The 14,996-nt window shown below is 36.5% G+C and overlaps 1 pseudogene; it reads left to right on the top strand.

Annotated features, from left to right (window-relative positions):
- Positions 1 to 10,081: 10,081 nt before the first annotated feature.
- On the top strand, positions 10,082 to 10,665 carry LOC103934345 (annotated as a pseudogene).
- The last annotated feature ends 4,331 nt before the right edge of the window (positions 10,666 to 14,996 follow it).

Raw genomic sequence — 14,996 nt, 5'->3', positions numbered from 1 at the left:
ACATCAACGTACTAATTCTTTACAATGTCAGACATTCGTTAAAAAATCCATCAGTGTAACCGTTACTTGATGAATTGGAAAGTACAAGTCTCACATATTCGCTAACCATCAAATTTGTGCCATGTGGCAAAAAGTTTTAAAATATATTTTATTATTAAGAATGCCAAAAAAAACTAATTGAAATATATAATTACTTTTTTTTTTCAATAAAAAATAATATAATTACTTAATTAAATATAGAGTAAGCTGTTGATTTACCTTTGGAACTCTCACTTAACTTTCGATTTTCCCCTTGAACTTTTCTATTGGAAAATTAAGGACTCAAACTAATTTTTTTAGCCGATTTGCCCCCAACCGTTAGTTTTTCATATATTCCATCCATATTTCTGTTAAGTGAGACCATGTGCACAACATGTGAGGGTATTTAAGTCATTTTACTCTTAAAATGATTAAAAAACTAAAATAAATAAAAAACAAAACTTTCCCTCTATTTTTCCCTGCTAATTCCTATCCTCAATTTTATTTTTCCCTCTCATTCCTATGCATGAGAAATGACATATGGTGTTATTGTCTTCATAAGTAGCTAAGTTAGTCTTTTTCTTGAAGCATGTACTACCATTTTTATTTTCTCTAACAAATTAATAATTTGACAAATGCTTATAGTGTTATTGTCTCCAAAGCAGTGCATTAATATAAGAAACATGTTCATAATACTCATAAAAAATGCTCAAGATAATTACGTACTTTTGATAATGTCATAATAATCCCAATACAATTCCACAAAATGATCCTTAAGAAGTTGGAAAACATAAGAGATTTTACCATCCATAATGTATATAACCCATAGAATCTCGATTACAAAATATGGGCATTCCGGTTAACCAAACACAAGCAAAATAAGGTTTTAGTTATCAAAACAAGAGCACAAACATTCTGCTCGAAACGCACGTAACACGTGGAGATCAACTACACTTTCCATGGCCTTCCCCATTTGGTTGGAATCTTGTACCTAAACCTATTTTCATTTCTAATGGCTGAGTAAGGTTGAAGGTGTTATGTTTTCCAACTTCTTAAGGATCATTTTGTGGAATTGTGTTGGGATTATTATCACATTATGAAAAGTATATAATTATCTTGAGCATTTTTTTATGAGTATTATGAACATGTTTCTTATATTAATACACTGCTTTGGAGACAATAACATCATGAGCATTTGTCAAATTATTAATTTGTCAATGAAAATAAAAATGGTAGTACATGATTCAAGAAAAAGACTAACTTAGCTACTTATGAAGATAATAACACCATATGTCATTTCTCATGCATAGGAATGAGAGGGAAAAATAAAATTGAGGATAGGAATTAGCGGGAAAAATAAATTGAGGATAGGAAAGTTTTGTTTTTTTTATTCATTTTTAGTTTTTCAATCATTTTTAAGAGTGAAATGACTTAACTACCCTCACATGTTGTGCACATGGTCTCACTTAACAGAAATATGGATGGAATATATGAAAAACTAACGGTAGAGGGCAAATCGGCTAAAAAAATTAGTGTGAGTCCTTAATTTTCCAATAGAAAAGTTCCGGGGGGAAATCGAAAGTTAAGTGAAAGTTCAGGGGATAAATCGACAGTTGATTCTTAAATATAAACTAGCAAAGGTCACACGCTCCATATGTGAGAAATATAATTTTTATTTTTCTGAAATATTTTTTTTTATGGTAGGAATTATGGCAGGCATAAAAAGGTGTTGTCAATTATGGCGAGAGAGAGAGAAAGAGAGTTTAGAGGGTAGTGATAGAATGGAGAAAAACTTGCGGAGCACAACTTGCCACTAAACTGTGTTGACACTCACTCAAAACTTGCCATTTATTAAACTAAATTAATAAGGGACTCCATACTAATTTTAAGTAAAAATTAAAAAATAAATTAGTACATAATTAATTAGTTATTAAAATTGAATAACAAACATAAAGGCTTAATTTTCTCAAGCACACCTCCTCCCTTATTAGTACTTTTCGACAAAAAAAAAAAAAAAAAAAAAAAAAAAAAAAATCTCAAGCGCACCTCCTCCCTTCTACTTGCCATTCCCACCCACTCCGATCATAAATCAATCCATGCCCAAAAATATATTTGAATCTTGTTCACTTCATCTAACCTAGAAAAACCTTGTTATTTTTTCCTGATCATTTTTTCAATTAATCATACCAGTACGCTAATTGTATAGAAATCCTTTTTCCTTTACTCAGCCATTTTAATCTCCCAAGCTGTAAGAGACTGCCATTTCCATTTGTCCCAAGGTCAACATCTTTATAATTCAGATATGAACACCTTTGTGACTTTGACGTACAAGGTGTCAAAAGCCTTCTTATCAGATCAAATTTTATATCTGCCACCTCCACCCCTTCGTCTTTCCGATGGAGGTGGACTGGGGTGGGGTTTGTGTTTCATGTCTTCATCTTTTACTTTTAAATATTTTTTTTAGGTTTTATGTTAATATTCTGAAACTGTTAAACAATTCTTATATTCAATGTTTTAACAAATGGCAAGTTTTGAGTGGATGGTAGTGCCACTTAGCACATTCCAGTGGCAAGTCGAACCTCACATAAGTTTTTCTCGATTGAGTGACATGGTTGTGGGGGTGATGAGTCCATATTATACCATATATTTTACCCTAATCTTAGTATTAATTTATTGGTTATTTTGGTAGAATTTTGATACTTTGTTATGTATTTTCAATGTAGGACATTCAACTTCCTCTGGAGCAAAAAGTGATCAAATGGATGAATTTTGGAGTGATTCCAACTGGAGAATGTTCATGTTCCTTTCAAGATGATTGTATCAAAATTTCAGATTTTTCTACCAAGCCGTTTGACCGTGGCGATGAAATTAAGGCCCAGCGCGCATCTTTCCAAGATTGACGTTTATGGACGTTTTGGGTATTTTGGAGGTCAGGATGGCATATTTGAGGAAGATTCATTCTGATGAGTTGTAGGGGGACGTCTTTAGCTTTCAAATGACCTTTTGGGACCAAATCGGAGTTGATTTGGTCAGTCAAAAGTGTGATTTTATGAGAAGTCCGAATTTTAGTTTAAATAGGAAACCTCTTATTTTCTGTTTTATTATTCTATTATGTTTCCTAGTTTTAGTCTAAGGCTTTTTAGGGTTTTATTTTGTATTAGTATAAATAAGATATTTAGCCATTAGGGTGAAAGAGGAGGGAAAAAAGGGCGAAAACGCACGCACTTAAGAGAGCTTTTGGATTCATGTTTATTTTCAAGGTGTTTTCTATACTTGTTTTTAATAATATTTCGTTGTATATATGATTGTTAGTAGCTAATTTCCGTTTGCTAGGGTGAGGCCACGAGCCTTAGCAAGAATACATAGTTTCTTTTCAATTTGCTTATAATATTATGCATGCAGGTTTGAATTATTAATCACCGGTTTAAACTATCTATTTGTCTTAATACTTAGCTACCATTAGGATCTTTAGAAAAGTAATTTGATGCAATTTTGGTTGAAGGTCAGTCCCTGAAATTGAGGAAGGCTTATTGTGATTAATATGTGCAAGTTCACTTAGGATGAATACCACATCTTAAGGGTTGTATGGTTTTTCAAAAGGTTTCACAAAGTTTAATGAGTCATGCATGTTTAGATTTGATCTGAATACCATAGACATGTTACATGTTTGATATACACTCTATGTTGAGGGTCCAAGTAGGCATATATTAGGAAAACCTAACCTTCAAAATATGCATGTGTAATTCATAAGTAATTGGAAGAACTACATAAGATTGTTAAGGTAGCGGTGGAACCTAGGTTTTTACAATTTAATTTTAAAAAAGTAGGCATATATTAGGAAAACCTAACCTTCAAAATATGTATGTGTAATTCATAAGTAATTGGAAGAACTACATAAGATTGTTAAGGTAGCGGCGGAACCTAGGTTTTTACAATTTAATTTTAAAAAACCGTTTTAGTTTATTTTATTTTGTCACTTTATTTAATTATTTTCTATTAAATTCGTTTTTATTATTTAAATCACCTTCTTCCAAAACTTTGTTTTAAGTAATTAATTAAGATTTGATTTGATACAAATTATTCATTCAATTCCTGTGGAGAATGACCTTACTAGAGTCATCTGTACTACAATTACCTTGTACTCTTGTAAGTGGTAAAATCCCTATCAAGAAATTGACGCCATTGCGGGGATTGTTTTAAATAATTTGTGCTTATCAACTCTTAGTTAATTATTATATTTGTATATATCTTTTTATTTACTTGATTTTTTTAATTTTTTTTTTTTTAGGTAACAATTTGTTGATTTTGAAAGCCAATCAGCAATGGATTGGTTTGGATCCTCGCAAGGAGCACCCACAGTTTGTGCAATTTGCAATTTGAATACTCATGATGTTATGTATTGTTCCCAACAGCAATATTTTCCAGAGTTTGTGCATCACCATATTAATATGAGGAACAATTTTCAGAGGCTTAGGTGCGATTCCTACTCAAATTTTTAGCCATCATGCCCAGAGCATCAGAATTCTATGTGGGAGTGTATTCAACAACCTTTTGAACACCCTTATGCACCTGCTGATAGGGAGATTGCAGTTGAGAAATTGGCAGAGAGTATCCTGACAAGGTTTGATCAAGCCGATCAAGAAATTCATAGTATTCATAAATCAATGAAAAATCTGGAACAGCAAATTGGACAGCTTGCATATCAGTTGGCAGAACAAGACAACAATTCCAATTCAAATTTTCCTACTTAACCAACTGCCAACCAACAGGTTCAGAAGAGTGCTGTGCAGAACAATCATTGAGATGGAAAAAAACCTACGATACTAGGATGGAAGAACCCCAATTCGATGACTCACGCCCAAAGAAGGAAATAGCACCTGCCGATCCTAAAATTCCCACAGAACCATTTACTGCTCAAGTTTATACGCCACACATACAATATCCCGAGGCTGCAAAGCAACCAACAAAGTTGCATGAACGCATTGAAACTGACGAGTTGGACAGGGCAGTTCAGAACAAATCAGAATCTGGAAAATCACATGGTCGGCACGTGGAGACTGTAACCTTGGATACACGACAAGCAGCTACTGATGAAAATGTTTTAGCTGCTTTCACAGTGGCTTCTAGGACCCCTACACAGAAACACACATGCATGAGCTATCTATTTTCTTGCATTGTTTAATCTACACTGTGCTAACGAAATTGAAGGTGGGAAGAGGGAGAGTAGTTACCTTTGTGAGGACTGGGGTCTGGAAGAGACGATATGGAGCTTAGATGTGCCTTCATTTCATGGCAGAAACTCCTCGGCCTTGGGTTGTGCAGAGACGAGAGAGTGTTGAGGTGCAGTTAGGATCGGAGCAAAATAAGAGAGAGGGATGACAAAATGAGAGAGGAGAGCTATTTTTCATTCTAGAGAGAAATGATGCAATGCAGGAGTGCACTCATGGTGTTGGGCTCGAGGACCGCACAAGTTGAGAGAGAGAGAGAGAGAGAAACGGCAGCTGGATTGGAAATGAGGAATGCAGCTGTTACGTCAGCTTATACAGTTCCAGGTGTAGGGTTTTCACACAAGTGTTCTGCACGTGCAAGGCTCAGCGCCTCACCTTGTTCCACCAGGTCACGGGTTCAAATCAAGCCCGCAGCACTCTTGGATTTTTTTTTTTTTTCAGCACCTTCTTTGATGCTCTCATGTCCCAGGTTCACCCAGGTGTGTCCAGTTCCATTCCCCTTATTTTATCTTATTTTTGCGTTGTATCATTTTATGGTTGTTTTGCTTGTCTTTTGTTTTATTTTCTAGTTTTATTTTTCGTCTTTCTATTTCTAGTTAATAGAGGTGGTTGTTTATTTTTATTTTTTGCTGTTTTAGTTTATTTTTGCTTTTCTTCTATTTTCCATACCTTGAGGACAATGTGTGATTCAAGTTTGGGGGTGGGAAATAAAAATCTTAGGTTTTTAATTTTTATGTCAAGTTAACAATTTTTACTCTTTTTAAGTTAATATCCATAGATTATTTTAAACGTTAGAGCAAATGGACATTGTGAAGATTAATCCCACATTAGAGTCTTTTCTATTTATCGTTGCTTAGACACTAATTCACAAGTTATACTTTGACAATTTGCATATTCACATCAACATGGTTTGTGGGGAGTGAGATTGAAACACTTACTTTTAGTCTAAGTTTATTTTTTATTTTTGTTTAAAGTAAAGTTAGTTATTGTTATTAAGTAATAATTGTTCCACCCGAGACTTTACTTAGTAACCGGGTCAGTCCTGCCCGATCAATAGTGATTCTCATGTCAAACGGTAGACTCTTGGCATGGGGCAGGGTGGTTAGTTGGTTTTGTAGCCTTTGCAGCTCAAGTTAGTAATTCCTCAGGGGTGTTCTCCACCTAGTGCCCTAAAGCCTTAGTGGTATGGGAATCATTGAGACCTAAAGCTCGCTACATGGGTTGGATCGAAAGCTTAAGTGAACTAACATTGCATGACCACTACTGTTACTGAAAGAAAAAAATGTGTGAAAAAAAAATGAAAAAAAAAAAAGAGAAGAAAATTCGAAAAAGAGAAAAAAATATGTAAAGTTAGTACGTGTGGAATAAAAAGGACAAGAAGTAAGGGTTTTAGTCGAGCCTCTTTAACTATGTTGGTTCACTTTTACACCAAGGGAAGTTCATGAATTCTTTTCTAATTGATTCTAAATAGCTTAGACTCTGTGGTAGTATTAGTTTGAACTTTTGGAAAGATGTTTTAATTTTTAACATTTTCTATGGATTGCAACTTGAAGATGAAAATTGTGCCTTAGTTGAGTTTTAACAAAGTTTTTATGTTTGCTAATTTTTGTCTTTGTTTTTTAGTTTTGTTTTGCTTGAGGACAAGCAAAAAGCTAAGTTTGGTGGTATTTGATGAGTCCATATTATACCATATATTTTACTCTAATCTTAGTATTAATTTATTGGTTATTTAGGTAGAATTTTGATACTTTGTTATGTATTTTCAATGTAGGACATTCGACTTCCTCTGGAGCAAAAAGTGATCAAACAGATAAATTTCGGAGTGATTCTAATTGAATGATGTTCATGTGCCTTTCAAGATGATTTTTTCAAAATTCCAAATTTTTCTACCAAGCTGTTTGACCGTGGCGATGAAATTAAGGCCCAGCGGCGGCTTTCCCAGATTGACATTTCTAGACGTTTTGGGTATTTTGGAGGTTAAGATGGCATATTTTAAGGAAGATTCCTTCTGAGGATTTGTAGGAGACGTCTTCATCTTTCAAAAGAGACCTTTTGCGACCAAATCGAGTCGATTTGGTCGGTCAACAGTGTGATTTTCTGAGAAGTTCGAATTTTAGTTTAAATAGGAAACCTCTTATTTTCTGTTTTATTATTCTATTATGTTTCCTAGTTTTAGTCTAAGACTTTTTTGGATTTTATTTTGTATTAGTATAAATAAAATATTTAGCCATTAGGGTTAAAGAGGAGGAAAAAAAAGGGAGAAAACGAACGCACACTTTAGAGAGCTTTTGGATTCAAGTTTATTTTCAAGGTGTTTTCTATCTTGTTTTTAATAATGTTTCGTTGTATGATTGTTAGTAGCTAATTTTCGTTTGCTAGGACGAGGCCACGAGCCTTAGTAAGAATATGTAGTTTCTTTTCAATTTGCTTATGATATTATGCATGCATGTTTCAATTATTAATCACCGGTTTAAACTATCTATTTGTTTTAATGCTTAGCTACCATTAGGATCTTTAGAAAAGTAATTTGATGCAATTTTGGTAGGAGGTCAGTCCCTGAAATTGACGAAGGTTTCTTGTGATTAATATGTGTAAGTTCACTTAGGATGAATACCACGTCTTAAGGTTGTATGGTTTTTCAAAAGGTTTCACAAAGCTTAATGAGTCATGCATATTTAGATTTGATCTGAATACCACAGACGGGTTGCATGTTTGATATACACTCTATGTTGGGGGTCCAAGTAGGCATATATTAGGAAAATCTAACCTTCAAAATATGCATGTGTAATTCATAAGTAATTGGAAAAACTGCATAGGATTGTTAAGGTGACGGCGGAACCCTAGCTTTTTACAATTTAATTTTCAAAAATCGTTTTCTTTTAGTTTATTTTATTTTGTCACTTTATTTAATTATTTTCTATTAAATTCGTTTTTATTATTTAAATGATAAGATCACCTTTTTCCAAAACTTTGTTTTAAGTAATTAATTAAGATTCAATTTGATACAAATTATTCATTCAATCCCTGTGGAGAACGACCTTACTAGAGCCATTTATACTACAATTACCTTGTACTCTTGCAAGTATTTTAAGTGTTTTTATCCCTACTTTTGCAGATGGTAAAATCCATATCATGAGGTTTAGAAAAAATAATAAAAAAAAGTTGGTTGTATGAAATTACTTTGATACTCACATATTTTTTTTCTTTTTAACATTTTTCAGTTATGTATTAAATGTTATAATTATAATTTCAATGGTTTTTTTGTTGGCAAAGAAAGTTCTATTATGAATATGTGGTTTAGATTAAGACCCTCCTCCACCTTGAATTTTACCGTGAAAAACTTCCCCTGCTGTTTCTAATTTTGCACTGGGGATTTTGATTTATGCAAGAGCTTGGAGATAGGTAGACAATCATTTTCGAATTCAATCGCATCCCCTGTCAAATTTCTAATGAAATAAAGAATTTATTATGCAGCAACTTTCACCTCGTTTGTTCATTCTTTTGCTTTTACAGTAGTGGGAATACTGTAAAAGCCCAAATAACACACAACTTTGAAATTTCACATAATTCCAAGTCTAAAAATTCAAAGATAGTGTCAAGGGAGTCTTCTTTAGCCCACTTCGTGTTATTCGGTTAGCAACTTAGGAGTCTTGAATTGTATTAAGCACGACTACGATTGGCAAACTACGGGCATTGGGACATGGTCCCCAACCAAATGTCCAATACACCATTCGGCTTCCGAACAGATTATACAACCTAAGGATTGTGGGTTATAACATTCAAACATGGGCTCTACGCCATTCGATGGAATGTTCAAAAGGGCGATTCAAGAATCTTTCGAGGGGTGGCTCTGAGTCCCGAACCCGAGTATGATTACTTCTATCTAGGACCGTGTTTTAAGTCAAGTACTTTCTGCAACTCAATGTTAAGCAAGTTCGAATGAGGCATCAAGACTAGGGAAATCCTCAAGAGGAATTTTGTTCGAATGGAGCTCTGATACTCGAAAGTGCCTTAGCCAAGCTAGTTAAGCATAGTCTGATCAAAAACGTTTAGGTCTGGCGCATAGGTTCTGACAAAAGGATTTTAAAAGTGTTTCGGACCCATATACAAGCAACCAAATCCTTAACGAACTTTTATTTAAGATTCACTAAGGACAAGCACGAAATTTGAATTGAGAAGGAAGTCCTCTTAGTAACACGCAATCTTTAAAATTCTAAAACCCAAAATGGGACAAGGTGAACGGATAAGCATGTAAAGACCTACACGTTGCAATTTGCTTGCAGACTCATTAATATTTGTTTAGATGTCAGAAGTAACGCCCTGTGCCGCGTAATTAGAATCATAAAATTTCGGCTGTTGTAGATGATCTTGACAAGTGGTATAATTAAGCTGTAGCGTAAGGTATTTACAAAGTTACAACCATACGTTGGGATGGGCGCATTTTGTGGGATAATCAACTATCATCAGTGGCTCCATATACGGCAAAAGTTTGAAAATTTATTAATACATTTGGTAAGAAAGGCCTCAATATGGTGATCAATGGTCATTACCTTTGACCAACTTGACGGAATTAGTAATCATAATTAGGTTTAGTTACTTTTTTAGGTGATTAATATTAGTTTCAGTTTCTTTTAAATGTACTTAAGGCCGTGTTACAATTGGCAAACTAAGCTATTTTAGTTTTGCATGGCGCGGGTGTTTTGGCGACTTATAGGGGTTCTTCCATGGCTAAAGGTCATACAAAATAAAAATATAAAGAATTTATTTTCTACATCCTAAAAAATAAAGAAATTCATCCTATAAATATTATCATAACTAAATACACCAACAAAGACGTACGTCTCAATTGATTTCCCATCAATCAATCGTCCCAAAATCTCTTCCAGCAGATATAATCCGAAGATTATTACGATTACATATTAATCAACATGGAAGGTTTGTGCAAGAACAATATTTCATTAGCCTTACTTTTGTTTTGCCTGCTAGGATTAGTTTGCGCACAAGACTCACCCGATGATTATGTGAAAGCCCACAACACCGCTCGAGCGGAGGTGGGTGTTGTGCTGATGGAGTGGGACGAGGGGCTAGCAGAGAGCGCCAAAAACTATGCAAACAAACAGGCCACTGGCGGCTGTGAACTTAAGCATTCGGGTACTGTATTGGTGAAAATATTGCAGTAAGCCCTGACGGCGACTTATCCGCTGCCATGGCTGTGGAAGGATGGGTGAGAGAGAAAGCGGATTATGATTACAGCACCAACGCTTGTGCCCCGGGCAAGCAGTGTGGCCATTACACGCAGGTGGTATGGCGTGACTCAGGTCTTGTAGGGTGTGGTAAAGCGGAGTGTGCCGATGGAAGTTCCTATGTTGTGTGCCACTATGATCCGGCTGGAAATTCTGCTGGAGAGAAACCTTACTAAGTTACAAAGGAACTTGAATAAAAATCGTGTGCCTTACTAAGTTACAAAGGTTCTTACCCAAATTTGAGACCACCCACAACAATTTCAATTTGTACATTCTTAATCAACTTCACCAAGACGAATCTTAAACATGCAACACAGGAATGAATCAAATAATCCGAATATGGACCAAAACTTAAAATAGCTTACCTTCGCGTTAGCAATTGATTATTCATTTTCCAGAACACAATATATGAAATTCAATCGTTTTTAAGGGTAACGAAATTCATTGACCTCCCTCTTATGGTAGCCTATAATCATCTTCTTCTCTCTCTTCACAACCATTGTTAATATATCAATGTCAAAATTGTCTGGATACTTGTCTTGAATTCCAGAAACTGGGATTGGGAAAAAAGAAATCATGTTTGAGTTGTTCTGCTAAGCATAGTATAGTGAAGTGAAATAATGTTCGGAAAACCATCAAAAGAGACCACCTGGAAGCAAGCAGAACAAACATTATGACTTCTATCATCAAAGTTGAGTAATTGATATATATATATATATATGACTCTAGGAAAATTGCAGCTCTTAAGGCAGACTTACGGCAGTGAGTTTCTAAAGGATTACAATCCGTGCCTGCATCATCGCACAGGTGATGGCAAAATATGATATCAATAAATGGAAAAAAATTCAACAGCCATCATTTATTTATAGGACTAGTAAAAATTCATTTGCATTAGCTCTGGATCAAGTTCAACTCAAAGCTACAAAAATTTCTTTCTATACCTTCAACTTATCTAAGCGTATCACAAGTTCACATTAGCAAAGAAAATAATCCATTAATCAAAGCGGAACCTTCTGTACGTTTATCTAACAAATAAAACATAAAATCTCTGCACATGTTAGAGCATAAAGGCATGAAGAATAGCTTGACGACAACCTTTAAATCTTCTTGGTAGGAGTCAACTGAATTCTGAAGTCAATAATTTCTTTCTATACCATATACCACAAAGCTAATTAGCCCCATAAATTAGCTCCACTTAGAACTAGAGATTAGAGAAACCAAATGCTGGTGATTACTAAAGAGATCCTTCTATATTTCAACAAGTTCAAAAGAATAATTCACTACGGGTTCCTTCTCATAGCTAGCAGTTACATGATGAAACACATGGTGAAGCATAAGGGGTTCTTTTACGAAAGAAAATCATCGAGTAATGAGCTGCTAACATTTCAAAATAAGCACACTAGGATGCGGTTGGTAAATATTAACACGTAAACATGAAACAAAAACGCAGAACACAAATACCTGCTCATAATGTAACCATAAAGAATGGATGTTGAGTTTAAGTCTGTACTCCTAGGTCATTTACTCTGTGTAGATTTACAACCAAAACACAAACATACCACTAACAAATACAATTCCCAAGCACAAGTTGGATTACTAACTCTGGATTAGACTGGATTCCTTATTAGTGTAGTTCAGTGTTTGTTCCATACTGGGACTAAGTTAAATGAGACTAAAAGGGATTCGCCAGGACTCACAACCTCACTAAAAGTTTCAACGAGAGCCCTCGAAAAGGAAGGGACTGCTAAGACCATCTTCTTCTCTGTCGCCTTCTCCTTGTCTAAGTCCTAGAGCCCCCTCTTCCGTCTTCCTTCTCTGCAAATCTTCCACCTATTCCTCCTCCGACAAGACCCATAACCTCTACCGCCTCCGACCGTCGTGGGCACATATCACCGCAGATGGTTTCGTTGAAACCTAAATCACGAGATCTTTGTGAACCCACTAGTGGGTGAGGAACATGACTGCGATGGAGGAATTTGGAAAGCCAAGAACGCCAGGCGTCCACAACGGTGATGAAGACTGCGAAGTGGCTTGGGGTCGCCGCCTCAGATGCTAGGATGCTGGGACCGGCGAAGAAGATGGAGGCAGCAGCCTGAGACGCTCTGATTTACGGAATTGGAGTTGGTTTTGAGACACTATTTTGACGACGGGATAGTCTGCAATTGTGGAATTGGTTTTCGAGGAGGAAAGTTTTCAGAGAAAAAAAGAGATAATTAATAATAGAATATTAATAAAAAGGGATTAAATAATATAATATTAAAATTTATTAATTATCTGTTTTTAGTACGACACTGTCATAAACGTTTTACCAAGTTAGTCCAGCTTAGTCTATTCCAAGCTAGTCTAGCTTAGTCCCTGAAGCTAGTCCAGTCCGAGATAGTCCGGTGCTACAAACGTACCCTTATGGTTTGTTTTATGATTTGGATGGTGTAATCATTGAAAAAGGCATTTTTGTTTTAAAATGTTATAATTTTGTGTCCTATAGGGGTGGAACAAGTCATTCTGAGAGGGGAGGTGGAACGAAAATTCAGCCAAAACTCGTTCCGTGTGACAAGCGTGTCCCACTGTCCTTGGGGTACCAAACGTGGGACTGAGGGCTTTCCATCCCACTAAGTTCTATCTCATCTCACTTACTAAGCAATACTGTAACTAATGACTGAAAGCGTTTTTAATAAAAGTATTTTTGTGTTCCAAAAGCACTTAAAGTGCATTTTTCAAGCATCAGTTTTATGCTTCTTGTTGCATGAAGCAAGTGCTTTTTCCAAGATTCACTTGCATAATAAGGATTGATTCCAAAAACACTTTTATCAAAAGCACTTTTAGTCATTTTAAAAATACTTCTACCCATTGCCCTAAAATTGGTTGGTTGCCAAAGACATGGGATAGTTAGGCTTTGGGCTTATACCTTTCCATACCAGTATTAAGATGGATGTATGGTCAGTACATTTTTGGGCGTGTCTACTATGCAGTCAATTAGCACAGACCATTCGTATGGACTAAGGGTAGGCACGGGCCGAGCCTGACCCAAATTTGGAAGGACCTGACTGGACCCATTTAAAAAAGAGACGGGTCGGGCGGGGCCGTGTGTTACAAATCTTATCATTGGAACTAGACCTAACCTGGCCCGTTTCAAACGGGCCGGCTCAAGACGGGTCCACGGGTCTTTCTTTTTTTCCTGTTTAGATCGCCTCCCGAACTTCGACTCAGTCTTCGACATTAAGACCCTCACAGTCACAATCTCATGCTCCACCACAGTCACAATCTCCAGCTTCATTTCGTTCACCATGCATAGCACATTCTCAATCGTGCCGGGTCGAGCCAGCAGCTTATGCAACTCGAAGACCGAGTTAACCGCCATAGGTCTCGTAGAAGTGCATCTGCAGCATGTTAGAGAACGAGTGATCGATCGACGGTTGAGGGTAGACTCTAAAGATTCGAGGCTAGGGCTTTGGCGAAGAAGGTGGCGACTTTACGTATGGCGCCTGTTAGTGAACCTACTAGGTTGCCAACAGAGGGTTCTGATCTACAGAATCACAAAGCAGAAACAGATATAAGGAAGAGAAGAGACGGCGGTGCGTACCTCTTGGGCAGCGAGTCATGACAGCGAGAAAAACCTAGGATTTTTGAGTCGGCGAATATCAGAAAGATTAACAATTTCGAGGAAGGAAAAATGTAAAAAACTATTTGGCCTCCCAAAGGCCCTCAATGTTCGGTGGGCCTCAAATACCAAACTTCTTACCTCTTGTTGGTGGGCCTCCAAAGGCTTTGGTAGGAGTGTGTAAAGATTTAAACAGTCCGGGGTGGGGACCTGTTTTTTTCCAATCTTTAGAACCGGCCCGGCCTGCCCCGTTTTGTATTTATAATTTTTGGACCCGCCCTGTACCCACCCCGAACAGCATGGATCCGGCCTGACCCGCGGGTCCAAGACCCATTTGCCCACCCCTAGTGCGGACCGTAATCTCACAAGTTGAACTGGGTCTTTAAGACCTGGTGTGATGTACGCGCATCCTTGTCGAAAAGAGAGATAGAGTTGGGAAGAGAAGGCGATTGCAGACTGGGAAGAGGCAACTACAGGTGGATTGAGGCTCCTTATACAAAACATCGCAGATGGAACACCTCGACATCTCTCTTGAAGCTCTAAAGTTGAGTTTCGAAGCTCAATGTGTGGGAATTATGAATGTCTATAGCTGCAAGAAGCATACCTCTCTATTTTAATAAAGGTCAGTTTTGATTGAAGTTCACAAGGGTGGTTCCTCTACAACCTTTACATCTCGATTTAAGCGTTGAAGGTCAGTTCCTCCAAATCCCACTACTGTGAACATGTTTTGTGAAGATATGAGACTTACATTGTTGTCATATTGCTCCACTGCTTAGGTCATTTGCTCCACTGCTTCGGTCATTTGCTCCAAGTTATACAGCTTTTACCATTTCGTTCCTCTTCCGAAATTAAGGTCTAAGTCTTTTGTTATCAAAATCTATTCCAGGTATGTTTGTACGATACTTTTTA

The sequence above is a fragment of a genome, unplaced genomic scaffold (genome assembly GCF_019419815.1).
Source record: "Pyrus x bretschneideri cultivar Hongxiangsu unplaced genomic scaffold, Pyrus_bretschneideri_v1 Contig10, whole genome shotgun sequence".
NCBI lineage: Eukaryota > Viridiplantae > Streptophyta > Magnoliopsida > Rosales > Rosaceae > Pyrus > Pyrus x bretschneideri.
This window is presented reverse-complemented; position numbering and strand designations above follow the sequence as displayed.